Raw genomic sequence first — 19,162 nt, 5'->3', positions numbered from 1 at the left:
AAATTAACGAGGTTTTACTGTAGTGGCACGGCAGACTCTATACTAGTTTTGCTTCAATCTTTGTAAGGGGGATGCTGTAATCCAATTTTACTCATCCCTGGTGTACTAGATAGCACCATATTTGCAGAGATAGTCTTCAGATTTTGTAGTTTCATCGAAATATATTTCAGCTTATAAAATATTTGTTATTTGGCTTGTAAATTTTCAAGCAGATCTAGATTGAAGGCAGCAAATATCTTACCTGCAGTCATGGTATGTGTCCGAGGTATATTGCATTAACATAATTGACCCAACCTCTGATTTTTGTTTTCAGTGCCTCTAGCGAATTGTGGATGCTAGGATTGCTTTTGTTTGTTTCACATTATCTACAACACTTTTTTCACCTTTATACTCAGTGCAGCCCTTGCCGAACGGAAGCTAGCATCGACTAGGCCAATTCGTTCCTGCATCACCAGCCGACCTGAGGATCAGGTCCATGGCAGTCTGCAAAGGTTGTTGATGGTAAGCTGCCTTATATGTACAGCTGTGTAATAGCAGCTTGTCCTGGATGACAATTTGAAATGTGTGTTTATGTTTTAGAAAGTGAAATTCGCATGGGCATACTTGCAACGTGAAAGCTTACCAAGCCTGTTCTGATCTTTCATCCTTTTGAGATTTCAGTACAGCCGTTTCTGCTGCACACATACTGCCTACTTCGGCCAGGTAGAGACTTGATACATATGAAGGTAAGCAGGCGATTATCAACTGCTCAGTGCTGTCCCTGGTGACGTTCTCTCCTTATCAGATGACTTACCATGCTTGGTTCGCAAGGCATTTTAAAAGGAGAGCAAGTGCGCTGGTGCATGATGCTCCCAGTACTGAGCAGTCGACGATCGCTTGTTCACACTCGTAGAGATCACGACTGTACTTCAAGCTCGGCAAGTGTGACACTTATGTGATTCAGCCTAGCTGTGGTGTGCTGAGCGGTATATGTAGAGCTAGTTTACTTGTGCACACACAGTGGCTGTGCGGTATAAAACGCGCCCAATTGGCAACTTTAATGCAGTCTCGTGTAGTTCCATTGATGTTTTCTTTTGGCGTGCATGATATGTGTTCTCACTTCTTTTTTTCCCTCGCTTACCGACAGTCCTAGCTGTCTGCAGAGAGTAAGTGTGAAACATGCCAACAAGCCTCTAAAGCAGTATGCAGTGCAATTTTGGTCTATTGTGCAAGCGAGGAAGAAGACTGCTCGTTTGGCTGTTGAGGCTGCGACATAGACATTAGATAGTTTTATCTGAGCATTGTTACGACCCGCTCCACTCAAAAGGAAAGCACCTGCATACTCACAACGCTCAGTCAGCAACGACCTGTCGGAACGCAGATGCCGACTGAGCGTTACGTGCGTGCCTGGTTACTTTCCTGCTCAGTGGCTGAGCGGAGCGGCCAGTAAAAAGCGCTCAGCTAAAACTTTTTCTGATAGGGGGTGGCTGACACATAGATATTTCAGGCAGAAGGATGGCCGACATTGACTCACATCAATTCTCAGTATGAGCAGCTCTCATCGCAATACGGAAATTATGATTCAAACTTCCTCTACCCCTTTCTGAAGGTTTTGAAGGTGCTCCTAGCAGTATTGTTGGGCTAGACATAATCATACCCAGATCCACTCCAATAAATTCTAAGAGGATGAAGTCAGTTGCCACATAGCTTGTGCAAAGCTAAATTTGGAACTCACTCCTCCTTCCTGTTTTTCACTGTATTGAGAACCTTGCCTCAGTATGTGATGGGTCTGTGAAGAAAATTGACCAGATAAGCAATATTACTCAGAAAATAGATGTCCCGTACATATTAACCTGCACCTACCAGCCACTGTACACCACCTCACTACTGATTTGTTATCTTTCTATTGATTTGCCTGAACTGTTCGCACCTGTAGATATTAATGATGATCACGAGGGAATGTTTGTTGTCATATGATGTCATATGCTTAAAGTAAGTGAGGCTTGCGGGCGTTTTCAAGGGCTATGGGGCATGCCGATGGTAAACACTCAATGTGAGTTTATGGTAGACGCTAATAATATATACTAGTTTCTGGGTAAGTCGCTATTTTTTATTTGGTGAAGTCTGCAGATGAGTTTTAGTCAGGTTGCCATTATGTGGGAACACAGGGGCCATACTCTGCAATATATTATATGTTTACATGTGTCCACCCAATCTCATTAGTATGTGTACAACAATGAGCTGTATTCGCGACTCCAACGATCTATAGGGGGCGCCACCACCAAACAAACATGGCGGCTGGGAACAGGTCGCGTCGGCTCAGCCGGGCCGCCTGAACGGGTAGCGCATTCAATTTAACAGATTTTCTTTTGTTTAATGCCCTATTTTATAGGTATTTCAACTGCGACGGTTAAGTGTAGCCGGTGCAGATAAACTTGCAGAGCATAGTTTTGTTTTCCCGGTGCTTTTTGTTCTTTTCATGTCAAACTTTTGTTTCGGAGGTTTCGTTCATTACCGAAACTATGGGCTCCGGAGAGACGGTAATAGACTCTAATCAGTTTTGATCAGGTAAGGAAAGCAGCGATGACTACAGAATTGTTCCACCGACAGTAATTTTCAACTAACTTGCATCACTCGACCATACGACTTATCTGTCGGCGAAATCGAGCTTTTGTGCGTATTAAGAAACAGCTCCAGTCGTCTGCTCGATCAGCAACACAGGCTGCAGGAAAATTACGAAAATTAAGCAAGCGCTTCTTGAGCCAAGCTTGAGCTTCTTGAGCCCCACTAAGCAGCTGATACTCTTATTTCAACTCAGGTTTTAGTGACAATCGAAGTCATTTTGACGAATGTGCGGGTTATGCATTATATTACGTACCATGTCCCACTAAAGGGATATTAGTATATTATTCGGGCTGAAATATGAGCTTACTTGACAAGCTATTAAGTGAACTGCTGAATCAAAGTATATTTGACAGACGGAGAGATACTACCTAAACTCAGCCATATGGTTCTAGCCGGCAGCACGGAGATGATTGCGGACAAATTTGAAGGTAGTCTTCATCGGAGATTCACGCAGAACCCCTCTGCATTAAACTTGACTTCAAATCCTGAATGGAGAAAGAGAGTATCTTTTGTGGCCGGACAACCTGAGCAATGTAGACGGATATTGCTGCTGGCTTCAACGAGGGTATATTATAAATATTGGAGGCGCAATAGATCATAATGTTGTGACAGCTTCTAACTTTGCGAGACGCGTCCCCCATTTTTTGAAAGCAGACAATATCCCTCAATAATCGTATGCAGCGAGGAGGTTTTCGAGAATCAAGTAGATGCGAAATCAGCCCAACTTTTTCGGTGTGGTCCAGAGGCTTTTTCGGTGAAAAGCTGCCAAGATGAATAGCCAATGCACCGACCAGCGTGGGTGGCTCAATCTTGACGCTAATCAAACACAGCCAAATTCAAGAAAAGCAGCTATTGAACCTTCCCATTCACTTGACTGCAGCCTTGGGGTTCCCTCCAGTGAAACACCTCGTCTGTTTTACATACCACTTATCAGTTACCGAGTAGTCGTCACTTTGAATGTCATTCGGGACAGAGAAGATATCAAAACGTTTTTCCTTGATTCCTCCCCATCCAAGAAATTGAAAGCACGCGATTGTGTGTTGTGGAGTAAACAGGCTTTCAAACACGTGATAGAAAAAAACAATTTACTGAGGCTTCATCACACTGATGAACACTCAGGCAAACTTGAGAAATATTCAGACCTTCATCAAATTACATTGTTTGCCACCGCGTCGACAACACGTGTCCGCGAAAGCCGCCAGAGACGTGGAGAGGCGCAGAGCGACCTGTTCTGGCTGGTTCCCGGTTTTCCCGCTTGGTGCTGTCCGTTTTGCTAGGGTCGCGAATATGTCAAGGATATGATTTGTCATTGTCTCAGTAAGACTAATGAATCGCTATATTTACCTAAAAATGCTGGATCTCTCGCACCTATCGGGACGAACGGCAATGTTAAACTACATGCCAACTACTCCTGCGAGTTTGCCCGTCTCTCGACATGCCCTTTTGAATTAAAGTAGATGATTTCCACGAGCCTTTCTTTGAAGTGGGCCTTCATGCAAATAGCTAACCTTGATTATGAGATAACTGGGCCATTTTTGCCGCTTGGTTATCCAGTGTGTTGTAACAGGTGTCCCTTATGGCAATCAAAAGTAGTTTTGTTTTGATATAGTTTCCAGATTGAAAATGAAATGTAGACAATTAACGCATTGGTTACAAAAAGTTTTTCTTTTACATGGGCTTCTTGTCTCATGCCTCTGGTTTTCTGGCCACTTGATCAGCTTGGTTTATCTTTTTAGAGGTGATACTTAGTTTTTGTGCTTTTGTTTTGGGTGTTTTTCAGGCTGATTTTCTTTTTTTTGTTCTCAATAGTGTGTATATATTGCGCCGTTGAGTTCAATGAAAATTTGGTTTCGAGTCAGCGCTCTGTCCGTGTCCTTTACCCTGTCCGTCGTCCTTTGCGCTGTTTTAACCTTTTAAGCGCTTGCCCAGTTTGGAATTTCTGGATTATCATGTGCAGCTGGTATTGATTTACCCTGTCATTTTACTGTGCTGTTGATTCTCTTTGCAGGCGCTCTAATGAAGGACTCCCCTTCCTGGGTGCATGGTCGACTTGCATCACAAGCTGCATGAAAAGTGTGAAGAACATTTCCTAGGCCCGTGACATGCAGCCTCTTTCATCCAGCGCACTCCTCTAGCGACAAGCCCATGATGACCAGCCAAGCTGTAGCTTCACTGGAGCTGACAATAAACAATTACGGTAACAATTTTGTATGTTTTATTTGCTATCATGTGTATGAGCGACAGATGGCTGTGGCAGCCGCTTTACCAATAAGGTGTATACCTATGCCAGAAATTTACTTTCATGTACAGTGCAACATAATTGTTTACACTCATTTGTTGTTAAAATTATTCTTCTTATGAACTACATCATTTCTATTCAGGTGTAAATTGCACACAAAACCACATGTTAGGCTGTATGACAAGACCGGGAACTGTACGATTTTAGCCCGCTAGCCTGGGGTCTTGCTGGTATCTTGCGGTACTGCTGGTAGTGCACCGGGGATTTGTGCTGGCAGCAGCCCGGGAACTCGCTGGGACAAAACAAGCCCGGGAACTGTATGGCTTGAGGCCGCTAGCCTGGGGTCTTGCTGGTATCTTGCCGCGTTTCTGGTACTACGCTGGGGATTTGTGCTGGCAGCAGCCCGGGAACTCACTGGGACAAAACAAGCCCGGGGACTGTATGGCTTGAGGCCGCTAGCCTGGGGTTTTGCTGGTATCTTACCGCGTTACTGGTACTACGCTGGGGATTTGTGCTGGCAGCATCCCGGGAACTCGCTGGGACGCCCAGTGCCGGGCGTCCCAGTCAGTCCCAGTCACTGGCCAGTGACTGGCAATCTCACTGGCCCGTTGTCGCCCCGCGGTGCGTTTCCAGCGTCGCCCCAGTAGGATCTTACCGGCAGACCGGTACCGCCCCAGTCCCAAACCGGCGAGTTGTGCTACTTGGGTTGAAGCGATTGCGGATATACTCCGTTTTTTTTAACGATGCACAGTCATCAAGAAACAAAAAACGATAAGCTGACACGTGAGATTATAGAAGCACGCGCCATTGGACAATCGGGCTCTGAATGTGTTAGTGCCCCGTCACTTGCCTTGACGGAAAAGGAAAAGGAGTGTATTTTTTATATGCAGATCGGAGAACAACGGCGCCTGCAGATGACTCCAGGAACACGTGTAGTCTTCCTCTTGTGTTGTTTCTTTTCTTGGAATTAGGGCCGGGCAAATTGTGTATTTATACAGTTTGCAAGGCCCAATAAAGCTCAGATGTAAGTGAGCGTTGTGCGTGTCTATCACCTTCTACTCTGTCCTTGTCCCTGCGCTGTTTGCTTTCCGTCATTCTCTGCGTTGTCGTTGCCGTAGTTGTGGGACGACATGCTTCTTACGCGGCTTCTTTCGCAGCTTCGGCTGCGTTTTTTTTTTTTTTTGCTGCGTAGATCGCTTTGGCTCCAAAGGTTATCGAGTGTATGCGGTCTTGGTTCCCTTTGGGAAGCGGTAGGCAGTCTTCCGTTTTCTTCTGCCGTTGAGGCGTTGGTGCCCTTCTTGATTGTTGCTGCTGCACGCTGGCTGTGAGGCTGGTCCTGCAGCGTCTTCCGCAACTGCGTGCATGTGGTATTCGTTGCCATGTGGCCATCTTCGACATTTTTCGAAGTACGGTATTTCTTAATCGCACGTCATTCATGCTCCGGAATCGGCGTTGGTAGTGTGCTCGTTGCCGCACACCCTACATATCGCGCGCCTGGTACAAATGGCCTCCGCATGACGCGTTTTGTGACACCCAAAGCACACCAGAGCTCGTGCTGTGTAAAGCGAGGCGGGCTTCAATTGATTCCAGTACTTGATTATGCAGGGTGGTTTGGGCGAAGCAAACATAATGAGCGCCATAAGGCTCGTGCACATCGGGCGTCAGTCAAGGTTGTGGCGGATTCGCATTTGAGTTTTTTTTTTTTCTTTTTAGATTCAGCGGGGTTGAAAGCTGTCAAGTTGGTGCTCATTCATCATAAAATAAGATGCGCACAAAAAACAGATCAGAAGAGAGGACCAATCCCTCTTGAGTGATTGATCCGTCTCTGGTTTGAGCAAGCGTATGACTCCTACAGACATGGCTCGACTAAGTACCTGGTGAATGGTGGTATCCAGCTGTAGTTGCTCAGGAAAGTGAATTGCTTTAGGTTGCAGCAGTTTGGGGGCGCGTTGCCTGCTTTCATAAGGTGGCAGCGTTAGACTCGTCGTCCGTCCGCTCGAAGAAAGTGTTTGACTTAGTTGAGATCCACTGCCAACCTGCCTACTTGTCTTTGGAACTCCTTCGGTGGTAACTCCATCACGGCGGTGAGACCCCTCGGGCGATGTCATATAACGTACTGCTAAAAATTGAGTCTTTCTCGCATGGTGGCGGGTCGTTGATTTCATTTTTTTTCGTTTTCGCTGCTTGGGTAGACTCCCCGCGCCGTTACTGTTGTCGCGTTCGTAACTGGGTTCCCTTGTGAACCATGAGGCCCGGATGTCGCAGTTGTTGCGGTTCCTGAGGCTGCCACCTGCTTCCTTTTCGCTCGACATGCTCTCTTCTCTTCTCTTCCTGAAATTCGCTGCCGAGTTTTTGTTGTTGCTGCTGCTGTTGTAGCACCGTCGCTTCGGTTACCACGGAGGTAGCCGCCGCCATTTCCCGTCCTCCGCGGATGGGAAAGGCTGCGAATATGCTTAGTGTGTACGGTAGAATCGTTTCGTGTACTCATGGTTCTGGTATCGTTGCATTAGGGCCGGCACCTCTGCCATCAAGCTCGGTTCGCTGGGCGCCGCGCTAAACTTAACGCTGTGCTAGACTCTTCTGATAGCCAAAATCGGACTAAAAGCTTGTTGTATTCAGTTCAAAATTTGTCCAGTCTTTGGCGATACTGTCGCAAAAGAGTATACAGAAATGGGTTGTTCACCCTCGTGGGCTCCTGCTCAAAACTGTGTGGGGTGCGGAGCCCTGGCGAGACCAGTTCGTTCCGTTTAGTCACCTAGAGAGTAGAGAACAGTCAAACATACCACTAGAGAATTCTATCAACTTGAATATGCCTAAATGTTAATATTTAAGAAGAATATAATGAGGTGTCCAATTAGTGGCAACATTCACTGTAAAACTATGATTTAGACCATGACGCTTCTTAAAACAATATGGTTAAGAGACACAGCCTAACAAAAATAAACTTATAAAACTTAAAAGGATCTGTTTCTCGTTCCTTAAATCAAATACCGTCGAATTTTCAAAACTGACTCAGGAGTAAGCAGAAACTTTTCCCCAGGGAGAGTATTGCGAGATTGTCCTGTTCGTGCTTTATTCTGTCTGGTACCTAGTATATTTTTCCAACACGCTCATTAGGAATATAATCGCCACATCTTGTCAGTTAATTTCTAACAAATTCTACGACTGTGCATTGTTTTGATATTCCGAAGAAACTAGGTAAATATTAGTAATATCGTTTCGTCACGTTTAATATAAGAGAAATATAATCCAGTCTTCCTTCGGCTAAACCTTTGATGAGTGAGGTGTTAATTGCCAAACTTTTCCAAGTAACACCACTAACAAAAAATTCATGCAAGTCGTTGATTAAGGCTTGACTTATTTTCTATGTAGACTTTCCTTTTATTTAAAACATGTTTAGATTCCTCAGTTCAAGAATATTTAACTACAACTAAATGTAACCCGATTGTTAATCCTCCATTAAAGCAAAGCATAGATTATGTTACAAGGGATGGCAAAAATCCAATATATAATCATCCTCGCGAAATTACTTGTGTTATGTTTTAATGACTTAAAACCCGTGAATGAACAGATATCCAAATCATTTAAGAGACATAATCACAGTTTAAGAAAAAAGGAATAACTCATATCGATTCCTAATTTTCTGAAGATTAATGAACATGGTATTTTGAATTCCGCAGATGGTCCATAGTACACCGGAATAACTGGCGGCTCGATTTGCAGGACGTCTTCGTGTTTTGGTTGGGGAAGCGAAATAAGTTATTCGTAAGTTCGAAACAGCTCAAATCAAAACACCGAATTTTTAATTGAAGTTCGCAAATGAGTGAATCCACGCAAGGAGGAAATTTGCATGTTCTTCGGATTTTACTTACCGATATTTGAGCAAAAATAACTGGCGATGATGGAAGACTAGATGGTTTTTCCAATTATTCTGAAGAGCACGTGCAGGAAGTTGTATTTTTTGTGGTCATCTTAACGTGTTTTCGTTATCAGTTTCTGAATACCTCTTTTATGACTCTGCTGTTCGTCAACATTTTTTTTTTATATAATTGGAAACGTCGAGTAAATGTTTAGAACCGATTTTACGTTCCTACGAACCTCTTAAAAAGAACTCGCGACTGACCTTTAAATGACATGTTGTGTCGTTAAACGATTTATTTGTCACGCAAATTCTTCAGTACACCCCAGCCACACTACTGTCACTATACCAAGTGTTTTTTTAGGCTTTACAGTTTTGTTTTAGAACCGAACATGAAAACCACACTTATGCGGTTTGGGCAGGTGAGTTATACGGCCACACTCTAAAAAAATCCCGTGCGTCTTCTTTCCCGCACAACACTCGGAGAGCCAATCACCGCAACCTACGGAGACAGCTCAGCCAATGACGATGCCGAAACATATGTTTAGACCAAAAAAACGCAGTTTGAGTGGTGACATTAGGCAATGCAAAACGTCACGCTTGCATTGTCAATGTCAAAACTCAGACTGCGTTTTTTAGTCTAAACATATGTTTCGGCATCGTCATTCGCTGAGCTGCCTCCGTAAGTTTCGGTGATTGGCTCTCCGAGTGTTGTGTGGGAAAGTAGACTCACGGGCTTTGTTTTAGAGTGAAGGGGGCATGGTATAACGGGTTAAACACAACAATCAGTCAGGTAATTAGGTGAGATATGTTAATTAAATTTGAATTAATTAAAATCTCCATATATTTCCAACTCGAAACTTACTGAGAGTCAACGAAAACCACTCAATCAACTATTTTTATAATGATATAACGCAGTGGCAGCATTTTATGGCATTCTGTAAAAACCTTTCTTTTGCACGCATTTCTAGGCTTTGGTTTCTTACCGGAGCGCATACCCGCGCCCGAGGTCCAGCTCTCCAGTGGCTAAGAGGAGCAACACACGTGTGCCCTACTTCCCTTCATCCTAGGAGGAAGACGAGGGGGCGGCTTCGCGCTGTGCCCACCTGGCAGAATTACCGCGGGCGCAAAGATACGCTCCGATAAGAAACCGAGAGCTTGAAGCGCGTACAAATTTAGCGTATTTTCAGAACGTGGTAAAATGCTGCCCGTGTCTTATATCTCGAAAAAAAGTTGATTTATTTGTTTTTAATAACGCTTAGCAGTTTCTAATTGAAACTATATATCCATTTTCACAAATTAAAATACATTTAACAAATTAAGCTTAATTAGCCGACTAATAGTTACGTTTAACCATCTTTTGTATGTCCCCTTGGCCAAATAACTCATCTCCTCAAACCGCGTTAGCGTAGCTTTCACGGCTTTTTAAAACAAACCTATATTAATTCAAATAAACAACAAAAAAAACTAGTATACTGTAAAACCTATAAAGTTCGCGAGCCCGTACTTTTCGCGAATTTTGCGTATTGTAAAATTCATGAAATTTAGTGTGTGCGAATATTCATTTTGTCTGCAGAGGCAAATTCCAACCCTTGGAAGTCGTGAAATTTAATGGTCGCAAATAAGACGCTCCTACCCAACTCGCGAAGGATTAGAACCGCGAGAAGAGGGGTTTTACAATATTTATCTTCCCTTTGACATCAGCTACTTATAATGTCTGAGTAAACTGACGCCATTAAATGCAGGACTTTCCTTTTCTTCATCGACGTAGTTCCGACTAACCGGAGGTGTTGCAAGCTCCGGTCAGTGTATGGCATATAGATATTGAGTACTCCAAAGCCTTTATGTTTAATTACTTAAAGAAGCAACTCTAAATATCACATAAAATCACCACTGTATTGTATTGCAATCTGAAAAAGTATTTTTGTCCACTTTTAATGCTTTTGCATTAACCAACTGCTCCAGACAATAAAAAACATCAAATCAAACCTCAACGGCAGAAGCATTCGGTTACGCCTTATATACGTCACAACCCTGACCGTTCATGCTTACCTTACACGCGCAGAAGAAATACAAACCCAATAAACACGACACATTATGACCTCAGTTACCGCATTAAACATGAAGATATGCTTCCTTATCAGTGTATATTAGGCAAGAAATGAACCTTGTGGTATAAAACCTATATACAACACAGTCCAGTTTGTTGATACTTTCCTTGCACAGCAAGAAATAAAAACCCTACAAGCGTTAAACGTTATGAACGGAATTAACTGAAAATTATAAACTCGAAATTTTTTCTTCATCAAGCATGAGGAGGATATGCTTTTTTATCATGGTATCTAAGGCAAAATAATGAAATATATATGTTGATCCGTGTTTTATGGAATCAGTATACATCACAGTCCAGGACATTGATATTTTCTAAGAAGAAATTAAACCCAATAAAAATTACACGTAATGGCCGGAAAAACCTTAATAAATACGGCCTTTAAATTATTTCATTATTACACACAAATGATATGCTTTATGTCGGAGTATCTTAGACCAGCATATCAACGATATTATTTATAGAATCTTGTTAGATCGGCATATCACACGATTTTCTTCAAAAAATTGAAGCGCCTAGACAGCTGACTTGGCAGCTTGCTCTAATTCAATTTATATTTTCGGTTATACACTTCTTGGTTGTGAATTAATGCATATACAAATATTTGTCCGCCGTAACTTTTACGAACAAATTTTAGTTTTAACTATTTTGTATTGACAATTTTACGAAATAGCTACGTGTGAGACGGTCACAAGCATCGCCAAGATTGTATCACAGGCTAGGTTGATAGTTAAAATCAGAAGTTCACTGAAAGAAAAAAGTTCCTAGTGTCGGTGTGTCTGGTGAAACAAGAAACAGGGCTTCCTCCTACATTTGCTTTTTTTTAGTATTGTGCGAACTTAACAGCGTCCCGAGGAACCAGCAACGTGCGCATAAATAACGCGTAAGCATTTCTCGGCGGTGGCAATATTTGCCTACGCGAACCGCTGATGCCAGGGATTCCCTGTAGGACAACCCTCTCAATCCTCTCCTCAGCGTTTTACACTTTTACGCCTCTTCTTCCCTTCCTTTTCCTTATTCTATTTTTGTTCTTTGGACTAAAAAAGGCTTGTATTTCTTCGCTCCCAAGCGACTTCTTCGGCTGTGAGTGTCATGTTTTCGTAAAGATTTGTTTCACTGCGACAAGCCGAGGTCGCTTTCCTTTAGAGGTGTTCTGTGTGCATCGTAAGCGCAATATTTGGTGCTACCGATGTTCTGAAGTTGTTTGAAGGATCCGAGAAACGATATAGTCATTAACCTTCAATCGCATACTGCAGGAATATTTTGATCTTAGCATTCTCTTTTAGACACTCTTTTTTACTCTTATATAAGTAGCATTTACAAAAGCAAGGCAGTAGGGCCATGAATTAATTTATTTTTTAATTATTTCCACCTGAACAAATGGTTTACCCTAGATTATTTTCAAAACGGAATATATTTTATCGAATTACGATTGCTCAACATGCATCAAATATTTGTACTAAGTTATACTTCCACTGTTTTTCATGATAACATATACGTATATACCAAAATAATAAAAGGCACCAATGAAGAACCAAAGCTGAGAAATATATTTCATTGGCCAGATATCACATAAGAGAATATTAGATAATTTGGCTGTCGCGGGAAGAAATTTTATATCTAGCATTTCTTTGTTTATTTCATATGTCCTTTTCCCTGCTGCAAACAAAGCGATTTGAACTCGTCTTTAAATCTGGTTTGGCTGACCCTGATGTCCTCCACTTACACCTCTGTATTTACGCCCACATGAACACACACCAGAAAGACTGGGCCTATATAAGCACAATTATATGGGAATAGTAAAAAACACAAGGGCTGATCAAATTGTCTCAAATCATTTAGCTTGCTTAGTGTAATTTTAGTGTGTTCTACCTTTTTACTGCGAAGTTGTATACCTTTACCAACCAAGGAATTTTTCTCGCCATTGGCGTTGCAAGCGAAAAACTCTCGGCAAACAATTCAAGGCAACACAGCCTCTCTCCTTTGAGATGAGGCATACCGCATGCAACTCAGTATCCGTTTAAATAAAGAAAACCACAAAACAAGCTTCAAAACCACATGATAAATAATAAGGTGCCCTTGAACTATAGAAACACCCTCCCACTCGGTCCGGTAAAGATTAGGTTTGCGGCTGCTTCAATAGGGGTTGACGTCATTCGAAGCCCTCGTGTGAAGTACAAACCGCATAATGAATGATAACGCCACATGGAATCAATGCAAGGCACGTTCCTTCGCAATGCGTGTGTTTTCCTCTTGGCGTTCTAGCGGGAAAAAAAAACTTCAGAAGGTTAACGCGAAAAGTACAAACACCATGCATACAGCATACAGCACAACATTTGTTTCAATAAGAAATAAGCACGAAACAAGCATCCTAACCATATAGTGAATGACAGAGCTGGCAGTAATGTAATGACTGTAATGAAATTACAGTAATTTAATTACTTGTTCCAGTAATTAGTAATGTAATTCATTACTTTTTGTAGCAGGTAATTTAGTAATGTAATTAATTACTCCAGTGACGGTAATTGTAATTAAATTACCTAATTACTTTTTCGCACCAGGCATATTTTTGTGTCCGCAATACACAAGAGTGCTTTTCTTTTTATTTTACTTTTTCTTTTCCCTCTACACCTTTCCAAAAAACGCTCTTTGGCCGCCGCTATGTTGCTGATGCTAATGCGGCTGGCGCGACTCTCGCGCCCGCTATCAGCTAGACATTTTCTGCCACTCTCTTGAACTCAGCGCGATTCTCTACCTATGCTTTGCGGTTTTGCATTCGACGTTTTCTGGCCCCTCTTGAAAGTTTCCGCTTACTTTTTCTGATGCATGCTGCGTACCCTCTCTGTGCTATCTTCCACTGTGAAAAATAGGGCTGGTAAGTGCCTTCCATTCGAACTTTTCTGCTCGACATTCTCGGGAAACGAAGGAGGGGAAGTAGGTCGAACTAAGGCCCCTGGTGGAACGGCCCTCGACGCGATTTTGCGAACAATGACAATTGTTCTCTCCCCTCCCAGAGATAATCCGCGTAGGGTCCTTAAACATCTCCAAAAATAGTTGTCCGGGTTGGGGTGGGAAACGGATCAGTCGCGTGCGTTCCTCTGTCCATCGGTAAACATGCAACAGAGAGTTCTAGCTGTGTGCCATGAACTGTGTTAATAATGTAAATAAAGTTATCTGTAAAAGGAAGTTATCAATAGATCCTTTATATTTAAAAGTATACAAAAGTAATGCGAAAGTAATGTTATTACTCTTAAAAGTAATTTGTAATGGTAATTAATTACTTTCTGGCTGTGGTAATTTGTAATGTAATTTAATTACATTTCAGCAATTTTCAGCAAAGTAATTAGTAATGTAATTTAATTACAAAATATGAGTAATTTGGCCAGCTCTGGTGAATGATAACGAGCTTCTGAAAACAATGCGAAGCACGTAGCGCTCACCGCATACGTTCCCGGTGACGATTACTGGATTACTGGATTGCTGGGCTGTTGCCCCAGCTGCCGCCGCGACGGTAGCTTGCGACGTGGGGAGTAACGTCACTAGCCTTTCATATATGAAAGGAGACCCCGCCTATACCCGGTTCCACCTTACGTCCGGACGCAGCAGATGCTACAAGCTATCTTAGATCCGTCCTTTCTCGTTTTCTTCCTCAAGTTTACTATCCATACCAACCCGCTCGTTCTGTCCCTATATCTTAGCCAATCCCGTTCTGTTGACGTGGCCTGTGATCCGCTTTCCGCGCGTCGCTGTGCCCCCTCTCTAAGGTCACGTGACACTCACACGGCCTCCGATTGGCTCCGATGGCTCGTAACATCCGCTGCGATTAAACTTAAGATGAAACGGAGTATAGCAACTGATTTCATTCTTGCTGCAGCACCGCGATGAATAGGCCACTCATAGTTAGGACTCCCGAGGAGCAGCTTGAACACTAGAAGCGGCAAGAGTAAAAGAAATGGCAGTACGACCAGCGGCGGTGTGCTGCGACCGCCGGCGGAATTTTGTATAATGCAGTGTGCAATCGTTGCAGGTGACACCACAGCTTCTCTGCCAACCACCTTCGCAGCGTGGATTGGAGCACCAACTTTTTATATTTTTATTGCTGCCGTGGTCCCCATTACTTGGCCACGCCCGCACCGAGCCTTTCATCATTTTTAGACAATCTGTCGGGGAACACGAATCTAAACCCTAAATCTATGAGTCAGGACGTTCTTTGTAGCGTGAATAGTTTCTTTGCACAACGCGAACATGCATAAAACTTAAAGTTCAATCATGTCGCTACTCGGAAATGTTCATTCAAGACGAACATAAAAGACATTTCTATAACGAAGAAAGCGGCCATGCATGCCATTTGAAGCTCGTTTTGCTTCAGTCGCAAAATACTTTTTTTTTTTTAATCTGTAGCTTCATAGGGCCAACCTACCTTAAGAGCCGCGTAACCATGACATCTGTAGGACGGTCAAGTCTTTAACGACTAAACGATCTAGAATAAAACGGAAACCGGTGCCCTGGATTGAAGTCCGGTCACCGGCGCAGAAGCCGAGTGCGCCGCTGACTGAGCTATGCACCCAGCAAGTAAAAAGTGGAGGACAAGAAGCAGGTAGTGTGAGAAAGCGCGCGTAGCGGAGAGAGGTGGAAAGCTCAAGAAAGAAAAAAGCAGAAACAGGTGATGCAGTAAATGCGCAAGAATGAATATGGAGTGGAAAGGACGGGAAATCATGTTTCCTCTCGTTTGGTGTCCCATGAAAATCAGCGCAAAGATTTTGTATCCAGGTGGTGCTGAAGGAACGCTCGCGCAGCGTTGCGAAGAGACAATGGTCATTAACCCATCTGATCATTTACTCGTACAAGATGAGATTTTTCGCGCTCAAGCAGGGTATAAAAAAGGGCAGTTTAAAAGTGCAAACTCGTATCATTCACACGTCGTTTGATCTCTTCTGTTTTTTTTTATTCCTCTAACATCTCACCAATGCATAAGAACGATTGGACAAAATATCTTGGCGTGCACGTTTTATCTCATCTCTCCTGGGCCAGTCATATCAGCTACACAATCTTCTCTCCTAATCGATTTCTAAAATTTTGTCCTTGTAACCTTAAACTAGCCACTCCCAATCCAATTCTGCTTGCTTAATCGTATCCCTCTCATCCTAAACTTGAGTTCGCATCTTCCATCTGGGAGTCACATCAGCCTTATCTCACCCATATTATTAAATCAGTTAAGAACCGAGAACGGAGCATTACGTGTCGTTTGCTCAGATTATTCTTATATTAAAAGCGCCTCTTTTATTAGAATTCGTACCAGTCTTCCTTTTCTTTCCAAACGTTGCAAACATTGCAAGGCTATTTCTTCATTACAAATTTTATTACAGCCCGTGCCTCCGGTCATTATAATCTCATCTTCGGTACACCGTCATCGTCGTACCGGCCATACCCTTGACGTATCACGCTCAAAACCAAGAACAGCCAGGTTTCAAAATTATATACTTTTACGCACTGCCCATTCATTGGAACGATCTTCACTCAAACCTTGTTGCAACTCCTGTCGCAACTTAATTTAAGTACCTTTTACTAAATACCTTTTTTTATTGTTTTTGTGTTTTTGCGTCCTATTTCTCGGTGCGGTTTTTGCCACAAGTTTTTTGCGTTTTCAATCCAGCCCTTATTGATACCCGCATGGGGCCCTTAAGGTATTTAAATAAATAAATACGTAAATGCATAAATAAATAACAAGTACCCCTAATCGGCTCACGCCCCAGAAGGCCATTACGGGCATTTTGTGCCATTCTGAGCCGGTCGAAAGGCGTACCGGTGGGCAGGAGTGGCCAACGTGCCGGTGCGTCTATTACTGACGGTGACAGTTTTCCATCTGTTGAAGTTGGCTGGGATTCGGGGAAGCTTTTCTTCTGGTAGCAGGCACAGAAGTGCTTTTTATTGGCCTTTTTAAGAGCAAGGAATACCTCACTGACGTAAGATTTTTATTCTTCCATTGATTCGTGAAGAGAGCCTCCATCGTGACAGGGCATAGGTGCAGAGCAACGTGGTGGGTTTCTTTTATTTTAACTTGCCTCCAGTGAGAACCGGTTGACCCGCTCATTTCCCTTCACTCCCGGGTGTCCCCGCACCCATCCAAGCCAAACATTGTTTCCATGCTAGGATATGAGGCGGTCGAGTGTTGTGTGGATGTTTCGCACCATAGGTGCAATGTTAGGGAGGTTCCCTATTCGCCTGTGCGCCACTTGGAAGGCTGTGTGTAGGCCATGGAGGCAAAGACGAGGCGTTGTGGGTGTAAATCACCATATACGTTTCACGAAGGCAGCACACGTGGTGACTGCAGACGTTTGCGACTGGCGTTTACGACTGTCTTTTGCGACTGGCGTTTGAGATTGGCATGCTTAGTGCCAGATACATGTACGCCGCATAGTGTATGACATGCAAGTATATAACCAATATACATAGCAGGATTCAATGGTAAATGCTTGATTGACGCAATTCTGTAGGCTAATTTTTGGTAATAGGTTCTAACAGGTTTAGAGGTTTAATTTCAGTTAATGCAGCGTTGGCTGTAACACCCAAAAGGTGCGGAAAATGATTACAGTCAAGTGGGCTAGAAACATTTTACACGTCAGCGCTTTCCGTTGGAGTAAAACTTTCATATCTTTGAAACCTGCACGGGTACAAACAAACCTAAAATTGTTAAAGACGATAGTTTTTTTTGACATATATAAATGCTTTTTTTGAGGAGCTAATTGTTGCTAAGTATGATCTCGCCTCGTCACTGCTCCCTATATGTTTTATACAATTCCCTGCTTTGTCAGCTTCCTGAGCATCCCGACTCTCCCTCTCCACATTACTTTTACCATCATCCTCATTTGTTTTAGCCACTAAAATGTTACTGTCCACTCTCCGTGCTCTAAGGTTTCCAGGTTCTACAAAATTAAAACCACAAAATCAGAAATTTACAGAATAAACCATGGGACGTTCGCGAAATCGCTCTTTACACCAAGGTTATGCTTCACGCGGTCACTAAGTGAAACGCTAATTGAAGCGGTCAAGTTATAGTTACCTTGAGTTCAATATTAATCATTTTAGGTACTGCAATTACGGTAAATGTTTATAAATGGAGGAACGAGGCGACCATGTTCCAAGATTGTTTAATTTTATAGAATTTTCTTAGCTAGGCTGTGCATCTGTCTCCGAATTTGCCACAAGAGAGCGAAGATCGAAGCAACCCCCCCCCCCCCCCCCCTTCCCCGGAGTGACGCCGGTCGTTGTGTATGACACACGGTATGAAAACGAGGCGGAGCTGAAAACAGTTCTTCTCTAGATTTGCCCTGGAAAAAATAGATTCAGCTTCATCCAGTTTCATATGATATAACATATACAAAACGGCATGCATCACACCGATGAGGACTTCTGTGCCTATATTCGCGGTTTTGTATGCATAATATGCCTGATTGATTGTCAAATTTGTGGATGGTTATATCGAACAAGCGCTGGGTACAAAAATTCAACAAAATAAAACTATCCTGGAATACAGTCACCTTGAGGACTCTAAAATATCTAAGTACCCCAACTTCAATTTTAAGAAGCATGTTAATATTTTAGCTCAGGTAAAATCCACCATTACGTTTATTTCCCTCCACTAAGTGACCGCCCAAGACAATGACCTAGGTGTAAAATTTAATTTCACATACCTTTCTTGGAACACCCTGCATGTTTGAGAAGCGAGCATTAAATAAAAGAGTTCCTCTCCCCTCACCGGCGTTGTGTGTCGGGCTCTGCCCTTCTGCACCGAGAGTAGAGTGTCCCCTACGGCGCCGCTATAATATTTACAATTATGCCTTAGAAAAATCAAATATAGTACTGCAAAGAAACAAGATGATTAACTTCCACAAAGTTGAGTGTCGCTATAGCGTAAAATGTGTTCCAATTATTATTACTAGAGGCCGGATATTTAAGCATTAAAAAAGTTACTTTTACGCGCCTAAAAAAGGCACATAAAAATTCGTTATAGGCATTTTTAGGAACAGTCTGTTTTTATTTACAGGGTGCTTTTAAATTTACAGGGTGCTTTTAAAGCATTTAGAGCCTCTGCCCCCCCCCCCCTCCCCCCCGTTCAAAGAAATACAGAAAAAAGTGGCAGAATAGGAATTACAGTTTAATTTGTCCAAGATTCGAAATGAAAATGTCGACTCAAGCCCACACCGGTAGTAATTTGTCTCAACCTGTACCTAGTCCAACTAGAAACATTGGGAAAAATTATGAAAACAATAGCGAACAAGCACCATCTCGAAGTTCTTGGGTTCTAAACTTCTGTCTCTTCTTTCTTAGAGACAGCTTGTACGCTGAAAAA

The sequence above is a fragment of the Ixodes scapularis genome, unplaced genomic scaffold (assembly GCF_016920785.2).
Source record: "Ixodes scapularis isolate PalLabHiFi unplaced genomic scaffold, ASM1692078v2 PGA_scaffold0__279_contigs__length_252992795, whole genome shotgun sequence".
Taxonomy (NCBI): Eukaryota; Metazoa; Arthropoda; class Arachnida; order Ixodida; family Ixodidae; genus Ixodes; species Ixodes scapularis.
The sequence above is the reverse complement of the archived record's forward strand: the minus strand, read 5'-3'. Positions refer to the sequence as shown.